The sequence below is a fragment of the Callithrix jacchus genome, chromosome 13 (assembly GCF_049354715.1).
Source record: "Callithrix jacchus isolate 240 chromosome 13, calJac240_pri, whole genome shotgun sequence".
NCBI lineage: Eukaryota > Metazoa > Chordata > Mammalia > Primates > Cebidae > Callithrix > Callithrix jacchus.
This window is the reverse complement of record NC_133514.1, coordinates 21028167-21043000: the sequence shown is the minus strand read 5'-3', so window position 1 is coordinate 21043000 and position 14834 is coordinate 21028167. Positions and strand designations below refer to the sequence as shown.

Sequence of the window (14834 nt, the reverse complement as noted above, 5' to 3'; positions counted from 1 at the left end):
CAGAGCCAAGGACAGGAAAGTAGCAAAGGACACAGAAGGGCTGGTGTTATGGACCGGATATTTGTACTTCCCCCAAATTTACATGTTGAGGCCCTATTCCTTTTTTTAAAATTGCATTTTAGGTTTTGGGGTACATGTGCAGAACATGCAAGATAGTTGCATAGGTACACACGTGGCAGTGTGATTTGCTGTCTTCCTCCCCTTCACCCACATCTGGCATTTCTCCCCATGCTATCCCTCCCCAGCTCCCCCGACGCTGTCCCTCCCCTATTCCCCCCAATAGATGCCAGTGTGTAGTGCTCCCCTCCCTGTGTCCATGTGTTCTCATTGTTCATCACCCACCTATGAGTGAGAATATGCGGTATTTCATTTTCTGTTCTTCTATCAGTTTGCTGAGAATGATGTTCTCCAGGTTCATCCATATCCCTACAAAGGACACAAACTCATCCTTTTTGATTGCTGCATAATATTCCATGGTGTATATGTGACACATTTTCCCAGTCCAGTCTATCATCGATGGCCATTTGGGTTGATTCCAGGTCTTTGCTATTGTAAACAGCACTGCAATGAACATTTGTGTGCATGTGTCCTTATAGTAGAACAATTTATAGTCCTTTGGATATATACCCAGTAATGGGATTGCTGGGTCAAATGGAATTTCTATTTCTAGGTCCTTGAGGAATCACCACACTGTTTTCCACAATGGTTGAACAAATTTACGCTCCCACCAGCAGTGTAAAAGTGTTCCTATCTCTCCACATCCTCTCCAGCACCTGTTGTCTCCAGATTTTTTAATGATTGCCATTCTAACTGGCGTGAGATGGTATCTCAAGGTAGTTTTGATTTGCATTTCTCTAATGACCAGTTATGATGAGCATTTTTTCATATGTTTGTTGGCCACATGTATGTCTTCTTTTGTGAAGTATCTGTTCATATCCTTTGCACATTTTTGAATGGGCTTGTTTGTTTTTTTCTTGTAAATCTGTTTGAGTTCTTTTTAAATTCTGGATATCAGCCCTTTGTCAGATGGGTAAACTGCAAAACTTTTTTCCCATTCTGTTGGTTGCCGATTCACTCTAGTAACTGATTCTTTTGCCGTGCAGAAGCTGTGGAGTTTGATTAGGCCCCATTTGTCTATTTTGGCTTTTGCTGCCAATGCTTTTGGTGTTTTGTTCATGAAGTCCTTGCCTACTCCTATGTCCTGAATGGTTTTGCCTAGATTTTCTTCTAGGGTTTTTATGGTGCCAGGTCTTATGTTTAAGTCTTTAATTCATCTGGAGTTAATTTTAGTGTAAGGTGTCAGGAAGGGGGTCCAGTTTCTGCTTTCTGCACATGGCTAGCCAGTTTTCCCAACACCATTTATTAAGCAGGGAATCCTTTCCCCATTGCTTGTTTTTGTCAGGTTTATCAAAGATTGTATGGTAGTAGATATGTTGTGTTGCCTCCAATGCTTCTCTTCTGTTCCACTGGTCTATATCTCTGTTTTGGTACCAGTACCGTGCTGTTTTGATTACTGTAGCCTTGTAGTATAGTTTGAAGTCAGGTAGTGTGATACCTCCTGGTGTGTTCTTTTTGCTTAGAATTGACTTGGCTATGTGGGCTCTCTTTTGGTTCCATATGAAGTTCAAGGTGGTTTTTTCCAGTTCTGTGAAGAAGGTCATTGGCAGCTTGATGGGGATAGCGTTGAGTCTGTAAATTCCTTTGGGCAGTATGGACATTTTCATGATATTGATTCTTCCTAACCATGAACATGGAATGTTTCTTCATCTGTTTGTGTCCTCTCTTATTTCGTTGAGCAGTGGTTTGTAGTTCTCCTTGAAGAGGTCCCTTATGTTCCTTGTTAGTTGTATTCCTAGGTATTTTATTCTCTTTGTAGCAATTGTGAATGGCAGTTCGTTCTTGATTTGGCTCTTTTTCAGTCTGTTATTGGTGTATAGGAATACTTGTGATTTTTGCACATTGATTTTATATCCTGAGACTTTGCTGAAGTTGCTTATCAGTTTCAGGAGTTTTTGGGCTGAGATGGTGGGGTCTTCTAGGTATAGTAGCATGTCGTCTGCAAATAGAGATAATTTGACTTCCTCCTTTCCTATTCGAATACCCTTTATTTCTTTTTCTTGCCCAATTGCTCTGGCTAGAACTTCCAGTACTATATTGAATAGAAGTGGTGAAAGAGGGCATCCTTGTCTAGTGCCAGATTTCAAAGGGAATGCTTCCAGTTTTTTCCCATTCAGTATGATATTGGCTGTTGGTTTTTCATAAGTAGCTTTTATTATTTTGAGATACGTTCCATCAATACCGAGTTTATTGAGGGTTTTTAGCATAAAGGGCTGTGAATTTTGTCAAAGGCCTTCTCTGTGTCACTTGAGATAATCATGTGGTTTTTGTTTTTGGTTCTGTTTATGTGGTGAGTTATGTTTATAGACTTGCGTATGTTGAACCAGCCTTGCATCCCCGAGATGAATCCTACTTGATCATGGTGGATAAGCTTTTTGATGTGCTGTTGCAATCAGCTTGCCAGTATTTTATTGAAGATTTTTGCATCTATGTTCATCATGGATATTGGCCTGAAGTTTTCTTTTCTTGTTGAGTCTCTGTTGGGTTTTTGTATCAGGATGATGTTGGTCTCATAAAATGATCTGGGAAGGATTCCCTCTTTTTGGATTATTTGGAATAGTTTCAGAAGGAATGGTAACAGTTCCTCTTTGTGTGTCTGGTAGAATTCAGCTGTGAACCCATCTGGACCTGGGCTTTTTTTGTGTGCTAGGCTCTTAATTGCTGCCTCAACTTCAGACCTTGTTATTGGTCTATTCATAGTTTCAGCTTCCTGGTTTAGGCTTGGGAGGACACAAGTGTCCAGGAATTTATCCATTTCTTTCAGGTTTACTAGTTTATGTGCGTAGAGTTGTTTGTAATATTCTCTGATGATGGTTTGAATTTCTGTGGAATATGTAGTGATTTCCCCTTTATCGTTTTTTATTGCATCTATTTGGTTATTCTCTCTTTTCTTTTTTATTAATCTGGCTAGTGGTCTGTCTATTTTGTTGATCTTTTCAAAAAACCAGCTCTTGGATTTATTGATTTTTTGAAGGGTTTTTTTGTGTCTCTATCTCCTTCAGTTCTGCTCTGATATTAGTTATTTCTTGTCTTCTGCTAGGTTTTGAGTTTTTTTGATCTTGCTCCTCCAGCTCTTTCAATTTTGATGTTAGGTTGTCAATTTTGGAACTCTCCACTCTTCTCATGTCGGCACTTATAGCTATATATTTTCCTCTAGAGACTGCTTTAAATGTGTCCCAGAGATTCTGGTATGTTGTGTCTTCGTTCTCGTTGGTTTTGAAGAACTTCTTTATTTCTGCCTTCATTTCATTGTTTATCCAGTCAACATTCAAGAGCCAGTTGTTCAGTTTCCATGAAGCTGTATTGTTCTGAGTTCGTTTCTGAATTCTGAGTTCTAACTTGTTTGCACTATGGTCTGAGAGACTGTTATGATTTCAGTTGTTTTGCATTTGCTGAGGAGTGCTTTACTTCCAATTATGTGGTCAGTTTCAGAGTAGATGTGATAAGGTGCTGAGAAGAATGTACATTCTGTGGATTTGGGGTGGAGAGTTCTGTAAATGTCTATCAGGTTTGCTCGGTCCAGGTCTGAGTTCAAGTCCTGGATATTCTTGTTAATTTTCTGTCTGGTTGATCTATCTAGTATTGACAGTAGAGTGTTAAAGTCTCCCACTATTATTGTGTGGGAGTCTAAGTCTCTTTGTAAGTCATTAAGAATTTGCCTTATATATCTGGGTGCTCCTGTGTTGGGTCCATATATATTTAGGATTGTTAGCTCTTCTTGTTGTATTGATCCTTTGACCATTATGTAATGTCCTTCTTTGTCTCTTTTGATCTTTGTTGCTTTAAAGTCTATTTTATCAGAGATGAGAATTGCAACTCCTGCTTTTTTTTTTTTTGCTCTCCATTTGCTTGGTAAATTGTTCTCCATCCCTTTATTTTGAGTCTTTGTATATCCTTGCATGTGAGATGGGTTTCCTGGATACAGCACACTGATGGGTTTTGGCTTTTTATCCAATTTGCTAGTCTGTGTCTTTTGATTGGTGCATTTAGTCCATTTATATTTAGGGTTAATATTGTTATGTGTGAATTTGGTACTGCCATTTTGATGCTAGCTGACTGTTTTGCCCATTAGTTGATGCAGATTCTTCATTTTGTTGATGCTCTTTAGCATTTGGTATGTTTTGGAATGGCTGGTACTGGTTGTTTCTTTTTATGTGTAGTGCCTCTTTCAGGAGCTCTTGTAAAGCAGGCCTGGTGGTGACAAAATCTCTGAGTACTTGCTTGTTCACAAAGGATTTTATTTTTTCTTCACTTATGAAGCTCAGTTTGGCTGGATATGAAATTCTGGGTTGAAAGTTCTTTTCTTTAAGGATGTTGAATATTGGCCCCCATTCTCTTCTGTCTTGTAGGGTTTCCGCTGAGAGATCTGCTGTGAGTCTGATGGGCTTCCCTTTGTGCATGACCCGACCTTTCTCTCTGGCTGCCCTTACCATTTTCTCCTTCATTTCAACCCTGGTGAATCTGATGATTATGTGCCTTGAGGTTGCTCTTCTTGCAGAATACCTTTGTGGTGTTCTCTGTATTTCCTGGGCTTGAATATTGGCCTGCCTTGCTAGGTTGGGGAAATTTTCCTGGATCATATCCTGAAGAGTATTTTCCAGCTTGGATTGATTCTCTTCGTCACATTCAGGTACACCTCTCAAATGTAGAATAGGTCTCTTCACATAGTCCCACATTTCTTGGAGACTTTGTTCATTCCTTTCTGCGGTTTTTTTCTCTAATCTTGGCTTCTTGTTTTATTTCATTGAGTTGATTTTCGACTTCTGATATCCTTTCTTCTGCTTAGTCAATTGGGCTGTTGAAACTTGTGCATACTTTGTGAAGTTCTTGTGTTGTGTTTTTCAGCTCCTTCAATTCACTCATATTTCTAAGTTGTCCATTCTTGTTATCATTTCATCAAATCTTTTTTTAAGGTTCTTAGTTTCTTTGCATTGAGTTAGAACGTGTTCTTTTAGCTCATGGAAGTTTCTCATTACCCACCTTCTGAAGTCTGATTCTGTCATTTCATCATACTCATTCTTTGTCCAGTTTTGTCCCCTTGCTGGTGAGGAGTTGTGATCCCTTGTAGGGGGCGAGGTGTTCTGGTTTCGGGTGTTTTCCTCCTTTTTGCGCTGGTTTCTTCCCATCTTTGTGGATTTATCCACCTGTCGTCTGAGTAGTTGCCGATTTTCTGATTGGGTCTCTGAGTGGATGTCCAGGTTGTTGATGATGAAGTATTTCTGTTTCTTAGTTTCCCTTCTAACAGTCTAGCCCCTCTGCTGTAAGACTGCTGAGTTCCACTCCAGGCCCTGCTTGCCTGGGGTACACCTGTAACAGCTGCAGAACCGTGAGGGTTGCTACCCGTTTCTTCTTCTGCTATCTTTGTTCCTGAATGATGACCGCCAAATGTCAGCCTGATCAGTCCTTTGTGAGGTGACTCTTTGGATATACAGGGGTCAGGGAGCTGCTGGAGGAGACTGTCTGTACTTTATACTTGAGGAGACAGTCTGTACTTTATAGGAGCTCAAGTGCTGAGCTGTGAGCTCTGTTGTTCATTCAGGGCTGCTAGGCAGGTACGTTTAAGTCTGCTGCAGCAGAACTCATAAAGCCCCTTTTTTCCCCTCAGGTGCTGTGTCCCAGGGAATTAGGGCTTTATTTATGAGTATCTGTTGCACTGTCCTGCCCAGCAAGGAGGCAGTCTAATCACTGCCTGCCTGTAGTGGCTATGCTGAGCTGCCGTGGGCTCCGCCCTGTTGCCGTGGGCTCTGCCCTGCTGTCGTGGGCTCTGCCCTGCTGCCATGTGGAATTCCCTGTAGTCTTGTTTATATGGGTGTGGTTACAGCTGCCGTGGTGATGATGGCCCGCCTCTGTAGTGGTGGACTCTCTCTGTTATGGCGGGTTGCCTCGGCAATGGCAGTCTGTGTCGGCAATGGCAGTCTGTTTCAGCAATGGCAGTGTACCTCCGTAGGGGTCAAGTGCCTCAGTAATGGCAGACAACCCTCCCCCTCCCAGCTGCACCATCCTGGGTTCAGCTGTGCTTTCCGTGAAACTCTCAACCCTGAGCGTTTCCAATTGCTGTTTGTCTGTTTTTGTGGGGGTGGGACCCACTGAGCCTGATCACCTGGCTCCCTGCCTTAGAGCCCTTTTTTTTTTTTTTTTAAGTTGAACAGTTGACTCTCTCCCAGGTGTTCCAGTTGCCTGCTGAAAGGGAGCCAGGATCTGTGTGATTTCCTGTGCAGCGACCCACTTAGCCGGCTGGAACCACATTGCTGCCTGGGAATCTCCTGGCCTGGCTTTCTGTTTAAGTCCTGTTTAATCAGATGAATATGCTAATCTGCCTTCCGAAATCTCCAATTGCTGGTTTAACAGGGCAACCAAACCAGTGTATTTTGTATGGAGTGCCGCTGCACTGTGGCCCTGGCCCAAACAGTCGTGCCGGCCCAAACAGCCACACTGGCCCAAACAGCCACGCTGGTGGCCTGTGTGGCTCCTACACCTGGGAATCTCCTGGTCTGTGGGCAATAAAGATCCGTCTGGAAATGCAGTGTCCACTCACCATCTGCGGATTCACTGGGAGCTGCAATCCTGAGTTGGTCCTATAGCACCATCTTCTCTCTCCCTTCAGATCTGTAATATTTCTGAGGCCCTATTCCTTAATGTGATGGCATTTGAAGGTGGGGCCTTAGTGGAGTTCTCATGATGAGATTAGAGTTCCAATAAGAAGAGAGCAAAGCTCTCCACTGATGCCCAACACCACATCTCAGCCCTGTGAGGACAGAGAAAGAAGGTGGCTGTCTAAGCCAGAGAGCAGAAAACAAGATCGAGGCTGGGACCTTGATCTTGGACTTTGTAGACACCAGAACAGTGAGAAAAAAGTCTGTTGTTGAAGTCACTGGTCTCTGGTATTTTGTTATATGAATTCACTGGGATGAGCCTACTTCCTGATTCTTCTGGGACCAGGAAATCATTCTGAAGAGCTGTCTTCAGGGGAGAGTTGAGTCAGACGTTTGGCTTAATAAATTAAGGAATGAACAGGAGATGTGGAAATAGGAGCTGTGAATGAAGACTGTTTTGTGTGTGGGGTTTTTTTTTTTGAGATGAAGTCTTGCACTGTTGCCTGGGCTGGAGTGCAGTGGCATGAACTTGACTCACTGTAACCTCTGCCTTCTGGGTTCAAGTAATTCTCCTACCTCAGCCTCCCCAGTAGCTGGGATTACAGGTACCTGCCACCATGCCCAGTTATTTTTTTGTATTTTTAGTAGAGATGAGGTTTCACAATGTTGGCAAGGCTGGTCTCAAACTCCTGACTTCATGATTCACCCACCTTGACCTCCCAAAGTATTGAGATTACAGGTTTGAGCCACCATGCCCTGCTGAATGAAGACTATTCTTTAAAAACTTTTGGTTGAGGAAGAGAGGAAAGAGTTTATCCAATAGCTACAGAGGATCAAAGAATCTAGGCGGTCTCTATGAGATGTTTGTTCTGGGGCAGGGCACTGCATCACATTTAATACTCAACTGAAAAGTCTTGGTATGAAGGACATTTCCATATCCATTGATGGTCACTGCCGAAGAGACAATTGAATATCTTACTCCATTCCCTTTCCCTGTAACTCCACTGATAACTTGTGTTTAGAACCCAGTGCCAGGAAACAGTAGTTTCTTCTGAACAAATGTGCTCTGTTTATTTCATCTGACAGTAATGGCTTGCAACACATTGTATTCCTTTTTTTACTTTGCCTACTAGGAAGCCCAGAGGCCAATTTATGGCTAGCTGTAGTGGAGAGTCTGTTTCTGGTTCTTGGCACAAAAATCTCCTCCTTTTCCTAGATGATTTCTGATTCTTTTTACATCTTTATTTTATATTCACATGTATACAAGTACAGTTGTTATGTTTTTTTAAATGTTCAATATAAGTTTATTGAGCAAATAAAACCTGCAAATGGTGATTTTCTTCATAAATTGAAGTACTTCAATTGTCATAACATGTTCTGCACGTAGTTTTTGACCAAATGTGGAAATGTTTCTACAGTTAAACTTCAAATGCAAGTCATTATGTAAATATAATTTTATTTTAAGCTGTAGAAAATCCTTTCTGAACATAGGGAGGGTATAAATCACATAAAAATGGGAAGAGGCTTTACCTCTCTAAATCTCAGGTTCTCCATCTGTGAAATGGTGATAATAGTTCCTGCCTGCCTGACTCAAGAGATAATGGATATGAAAACAATTCGATGGGAGCAAAACATTACATGAAGTCAAAGTAACGTAAATAATAGATTTATTTTTGTTTTTGTTGTTTGTATTCCTCAAAACGTGAATGGCTGATTGAAAAAAATTTGAGTTTGGAGTGAGAGTGGTCTTCATGAGACATTTTGACTCTAACAGTCCACAAGTCAGTGCCTTATTTTCAGAGGGTGATTGGGGTTTGCTGTAGGGTAAGGGCAACTGCCCATCTGTAGAGCTTCCCAGGTGTTTGGGGTGGGATGAGAGTGAGGGGGAGCGATGGTTAAGAGGTAACCTGCCTTCCTTGTTGCGCCAGATGGCAGGGCTGTCTCCCAGGGATTTTCCCAGCAGTCTCTGTGGAAGGCTCTTCCCCTGGAAGTTACAAGTAGCATGATGTGGTGTGTGTGGGAGAGGCAGTGCCGAGGCTGATGAAGAGCTGCCGACCGCCTGCAGGCCTAGAGGGGGCCATTTCTGTGTTGCTGTGTAGTCGCAGGGTGATCGAGGGAGAACGGATGACAGATGGGAGCTGGGCTTCCTCCCTGCCGTGGTCTGCTGGTTTGCCCATCACTCATACCCCCTGATGGACTACCTCCTTCCACAAAGGCAAGGCCTGAGGGTGGGTTATAGATGAGCTGCTGTAAAAACTATTTTTTCTAATTAAATTTTTGAGCTTGGGATATGGCTGTCCATGGGAGGTGGGAGGTGCCTGATTCTGGAGGAGGAAGTGGAGAAATAAAGTGAAAGGAGAGTGTGGGAGGTTCTTGGCTTATGTAGATAACTCTATTCAAGCAGTTAAGAAACATCTCTGGGTTTCAGGAATGGCTGCGGGTGAAACCATGACTGGGCTTTGATGGTCTTTCCTGGATTCACTTACTTAGTCACTCAACAAACACCTCCTGAATGACTGCATTGTTTGAGGCACAGTGTATGAGGTGTTCTCTAGACAGAACTTGTCACAGTTTATTTTGCATATGAAGCACTCATGGGTTTTTTTTTTTTTTTGAGACAGAGTTTCTCTGCCAAGCAGGCTGGAGTGCAATGGTGTGATCTTGGCTCACTGCAACCTCTGCCTCCCGGGTTCAAGCAATTTTCCTTTCTCAGCCTCCCAAGTAGCTGGGACTATAGGCGTGTGCTGCCACACCTGGCTAGGTTTTTTCTTTTTTTCTTTTTTTTTAATTTTTTTATTTTTAGTAGAGATGAGGTTTTTCCATGTAGGCCAGGCTGGTCTTGAACTCCTGACCTCAGGCAATCCTCCCACCTTGGCCTCGCAGAGTGCTGAGATTACAGGTGTGAGCTATCACACTCAGGGATTTTGTTAAAACAGAGTGTGCTTCAGTGGTTCTGGAGCAAGGCCTGAGACTCTGCATTCCTGACAGGCCCTGAAGTCCACCATTGCTCCTAATCCACAGACCATACCCTACGTGATAGTGAGAGCTGGGGACACACAGTCAGATATGACATGGCCTCCCCACATCCATGTCATTTGCATCATGCCTCGAGGGTGAGCCAGATTTTTATAAGTAAGAAGAGGAGGAGAAGGAGGCTGGGGAGGGTGGGGTAGACACTTTCCAAGGCTGATAGGAGAAAGAATGTGAATGGAACATGCTCATGGGCAGGTTAGTTCCGAGAGAGTGGAGGATTGCTGGACCATCCCATTGCCAAGGAGTTTGGAGCCTTTTCTATAGTAAGTGAGAAGCTATATTCAGGAGGGAGTGAAAGATCTTACCTGTATTGTGTGTACTTCCTTGTGGGGCCTTGTAGAGGGTGCTGGACAGAGGCTGAAGGCAGAGTGGGCTGGGAAGTCCTCTCAGGTCCTCACAAAAGATGAGGACATGTGATAGAAGCTTGCTCGGGGTTTGGAAAGCTGGCAGACAAAGCAGTGCTCCTCAGCCCAAGTGATAAACTCACACCACCCTCTGTCTCCTTGTTCACCCCAGAGGCATCAAGCTCTGTATTTTCAGCCTTTTTTTTTTTTTTTTTTTTTTCACGAAAATGCATCCTGTTGTTCTATCCTGAATATACAGTCTAAAGACTGGGAGCCTCTTTTGTACCTTGCAAATTGGCTTGTACTTAGCAGGTGCTCATTAAATGTTTGTTGCTGGCAAGCATTTGAGGAAAGTGAGGAAGATGGACTAATTCACATGATCCTTTCAATGATTTGATCTGATGGCCTACAGTTTTATTTTTTAGGTTGTTGTCCCCAGCCCCCAACTTCCCCGCTCCCAATTTGGTGGGGACATCTCAGGGTAGCAAGATTGAAAGGCAGTTGCCACAGAAGATGTTAAAACATACTTTAAGTGATGAATAATGTGTCACTTCTTCCAGTAGCAGTTGCTTTTAAAGAGAAGACTGAGGAAAGCCACTGGTTCTGGCTTCCTGCCCTCTGCCTAGCCTCTCTCTCTCTCTTTTTTTATTCTGAGACAGGGTTTTGCTCTGTCACCCTGGCTGGAATGCAGTAGCATGATCACAGCTCACTGCAACCTCTACCTTGCAAACTCAAGCAATCCTCCCACCTCAGACTCCTGAGTAGCTGAGATTACAGGCAGGCAACACATCTGGCTTTTTTTTTTTGGAGATGGAGTTTCACTCTTGTTGCCCAGGCTGGAGTGCAATGGTGCAATCTTGGCTGACTACAACCTCCACATCCCAGGTCCAAGTGATTCTCCTGCCTCAGTCTCCCAAGTAGCTGGGATTCCAGGCATGTGCCACCATGCCTGGCTAATTTTTTGCATTGTTAGTAGAGAGGGGGTTTCTCCATGTTGGTCAGGCTGGTCTTGAACTCCTGGCCTCAGGTGATCTGCCTGCCCTTGGTCTCCTAAAGTGCTGGATTACACGTGTGAGCCACTGTACCCAGTTGATTTTTTTCTATTTTCTGTCTCTTTTTTTAAAATAGAGACGGGGGTCTCACTATGTTGCCTAGGCTGGCCTTGAACTCCTGGGCTCAAGCTGTCCTCCCACCTTGGCTGCCCAAAATGCTGGGGTTATAGGTGTGAGCCACCACACCTGGCCATCTTTCCCTAGTCTTAGCATGTGTATGTGAGAGCTGGAAGATTCCCAGAGACCTGGCGCAAGACTCCTATTTGACGGAGGAGAGGGAGGAGCTGTAAGGGTTCTCAAGGTTGCACACCTGGGCAGGGACAGAACATCAGACACAGTGTATTTGCTGCAACAGGCTGGCACTGCTGACATCACAGACATCAGGGAAGACCAGGAAGACACCCATCAAATTCTGGGCTGGAAGATGCAGAATACTCTGACTTCGCCCAAGGCTGAGCCTTCCTCAGAAGCTCCTGAGAAGGAAGGAATTCAGGGGCCTCATTAATGAGGCTCAGAAATTCAGTGCAATAATCACCAATGAGCCTCAACCCAGGGAAGTATGACTTATCACCCCAATTTTGTAAGAAAAAACATTGAGGCTAAGAGAGGTAAAGTAACCCATCTAAGAGTCATACAGGGGGATCATCTGGGCCCAAATTACAGCAACTTCATGGGGAGCACCTCGTAGTCTGTCCTGTGCTGCTCCTTGGGAGTGCAGACAGCAGGGGGGATATGTGCATCTGGAAGAAGATTAGCATCAACATTTAACCTGAAGACTGAGGGCTCAAAAAAATGTTTTACAGGCAGCACTAACTCTTTGGGGAAACCACAGAGGCTAGTGACCAGGGATGTGTCTCTGCTTCTGCATGGCATTATCATACAAGCTGTGTAGTGTGCCCCAGCTCTCGAGATCAGAGTCACTGCAGACGACCAGCCATAGCCCCAAATAGTCTATCCTCTGGAAGGAAGGAGAACATATTCAGGTGCAGGCTCAGCCCGATGCATGTAGTAGAGGTGAAATAAGGCATTGTGGAAGGAATGGGTAAATGCAGGGAATTGCACTGTGATGCATCAGAATCCTAGTGATGGAATTGGAGGAAAGTGGACTCTGGAATCGGAATCTTTTGGTATTACGTTCTGGCTTGAACTCATACTAGCTGTGTGATTTTACATAAATTTCTCAACCTTCTGAATCTCCATTTTTTCATTTGCTAACAGAGGTTGGATAGAAATACTCACTGTACAGGTTTGTGGAGCATCATTTAGATAAACTATGGGCAGTCCCTGGCATAGTGCCAGGGCTTATGTTAAAAGTCACTTTCCGTTTACAGTTTTAGGGTCACTCTTATTAACTGGATTCCACAGTTCCTCTGTCCCTTGTTGTCTATGGGCCTTTGATAAAGTCACGTACCCTGTTTGTTTGTTTGTTTTTGAGGGAGAGTCTCACTCTGTTGCCCAGGCTGGAATGGAGTGGTGTGATCCCAGATCACTGCAGCCTTTACTTTCACCTCCTGGGCTTGAGCAATCCTCCCACCTCAGCCTCCTGAGTAGCTGGGACTATAGGTATGTGCCACCATGGCCAGATAATTCTTGTATTTTTTTATAGAGATGGGGTCTTGCTGTCTTGCCCAGGCTGGTCTCAAACTCCTGAGCTCAAATGATCCTCCTACCTCAGCCTCCCAAAATGTTGGGATTATAGGTGTGAGCCACTATGCCTGGCCTCACATACCTCAGTTTCCAATACCTGTGACTCGAGGAATGATAACATCTGTCCTACACATGTGTCTCTTGTGCAGGGATGATGATAAGCTGATGATGTTAGTGAGAACAACAACAGCAAAACACAGCAGAGTGACTGTTACGCATGGAGCACCGAGTACAGAGCCAGGTGCTTGCAACATGTGAAGCTCAAATTAGACATGTCAAATGCTTAGAACATGTCTGTAGCATAGAAGGAGTGCCCAGAAACTGTTTGCAATTGTCATTATTTTTACCCCAGATGATGATAGTGGGAGAAACTAGTGGAAGCTCAATCAGAGGGAAAATCTCATGGTCAAGTGTACGGGACACTCCACTGTCAGTTCTTCTGTGGCCTTTCTCTTTCCCTGTCAGAGTGTTTCCAGTGAAAGCCAGGATCTGTGACTTGCCCCGGGACTTAGGAAGTCCAGCCAGCCCTGGGTTCAGGCCCTGCTGCCCAGCCAACTCCTGGCTGCCCAAAAGCACCAGGCTGTTCTGTAAGCGGAGGGACAACTGCAACAGTCCCGATCTTGGCCTCTCTCTCCTGGACTCTTGCTAACAGGTTCCCAGCTAGTTCCTCAGTTTCCACTCAGCCCTTTAACCTACCTTCTCCTCTCCCGCAAGTACAGTCTTTCTGAAGAGCAAACCTGATCATGTCCCTCTCTGCTTAAAATCCTCCCATGGCTCTCCATACCTTGAAATTAAAGTCTGATCTCCTTGGAATAGCCCACAAGGTCTGCCTGTGCTGGCCCTGGAATACCTCAACTGTTTTGTCTCTTACTGATAGATCCCTCATGGGACCCAGTGCCCCAGATTTGAATGCTTTGAATGATTGGTAAAACCCTGCCTGGTCTCCTGACTGTATGCTTTTGCAGATCCTGGTCCCTCTGCTTCAAACACCCCCTCCCATCCATCCATCCACCCATCCTTTAGTCAGTAAATAATAATTGTGCTCTCTTTACATGCCAGGCACAGGGTGAGTTGCTGAAGTTATGCAGTCAGCAAGACACAGTGTTTTTGGCCCCTTGGAGCTTGCATTATAGTGGAGGGAGACACACCTTAGAAAGAGGACAAACAACCAAAATATGTATGTATTTTGAATTTATGTATTTATGTATGCAAGTGTATGTATGTGTTTATAAGTGGAAAATGCCACGAGGGAAATTAAACAGCATAATACGATGGTCCCTGGGTTATGGGGACAGTGGCTTTGAATTACTAATTCATTGGGCTAACACTTATTTGTTGATATACACTCCTATCAGGAGTCACTTCCTCCAGGAAGCTTTCCTGGATCAGAGCCCATCTGAATGGATGCCCCTTGTCAGTGCTCTTAGAGCACCCTGCCTCCTGATCATGTCATGCCTCAGGGCTTAATGCACCAAACACGACTTGTGATCAGTGTCTGTCTCTGGAGGCTGTAAGCTCCCTGAGGTCAGTGATCCTGAACCTCACTGCTCAGCATGGTGCCTGGCTCAGAATAAGTACAAGCTCATGGTTGTGAGTGAATGCCTGGGCTGCATGGTCCAGGGCTGGGGCCTAGGGATTGAGAGGTCGAGGAGGCATACCCAGCTGGGCTCCACCCAACTCTATTTAGGAGAGTGCAGCTGCAATCGGAATTGTGGAACTCAGTTGGGCGTTCGTTTATAAACGACAAAGGCAGTTGGGAGCTTTTGACGAGCCCCTCATTCATTCTGCCCCCATCACCTTCCTGTCATATTCCAGTTATTTAGAACCAACCGGCCAGATAGCCCTTAACCAAGCAATATACATGTTAATGTGGAGAGCACGGGCTGAGATTGAAGTAGCAGCGAAAACACATTATTCAAAGGGGACGGCAAGGAGGAAAGGAGAAATGAATGCAGAGAGAGGCTCAGGATAGCTCTTCCCTTCATTCAAAGTCACAGCCAGGCTTGTCTCCCCAGGGTCCAGTACCCTGCTGGGCCCCACACCCACTC

At 44.4% G+C, this 14834-nt stretch overlaps 1 long non-coding RNA gene across 1 annotated transcript in view; it reads left to right on the top strand.

Moving 5' to 3' along the window:
* The first annotated feature begins 12286 nt into the window (after window positions 1–12286).
* LOC144578940 (uncharacterized) overlaps window positions 12287–14834 on the top strand; it is a 308082-nt gene continuing 305534 nt past the window's right edge. The window contains exons 1-2 of the long non-coding RNA XR_013525538.1: window positions 12287–12385; window positions 13846–13963. This is a non-coding gene — a long non-coding RNA (uncharacterized LOC144578940). The remainder of the gene's footprint in view (window positions 12386–13845; window positions 13964–14834) is intronic.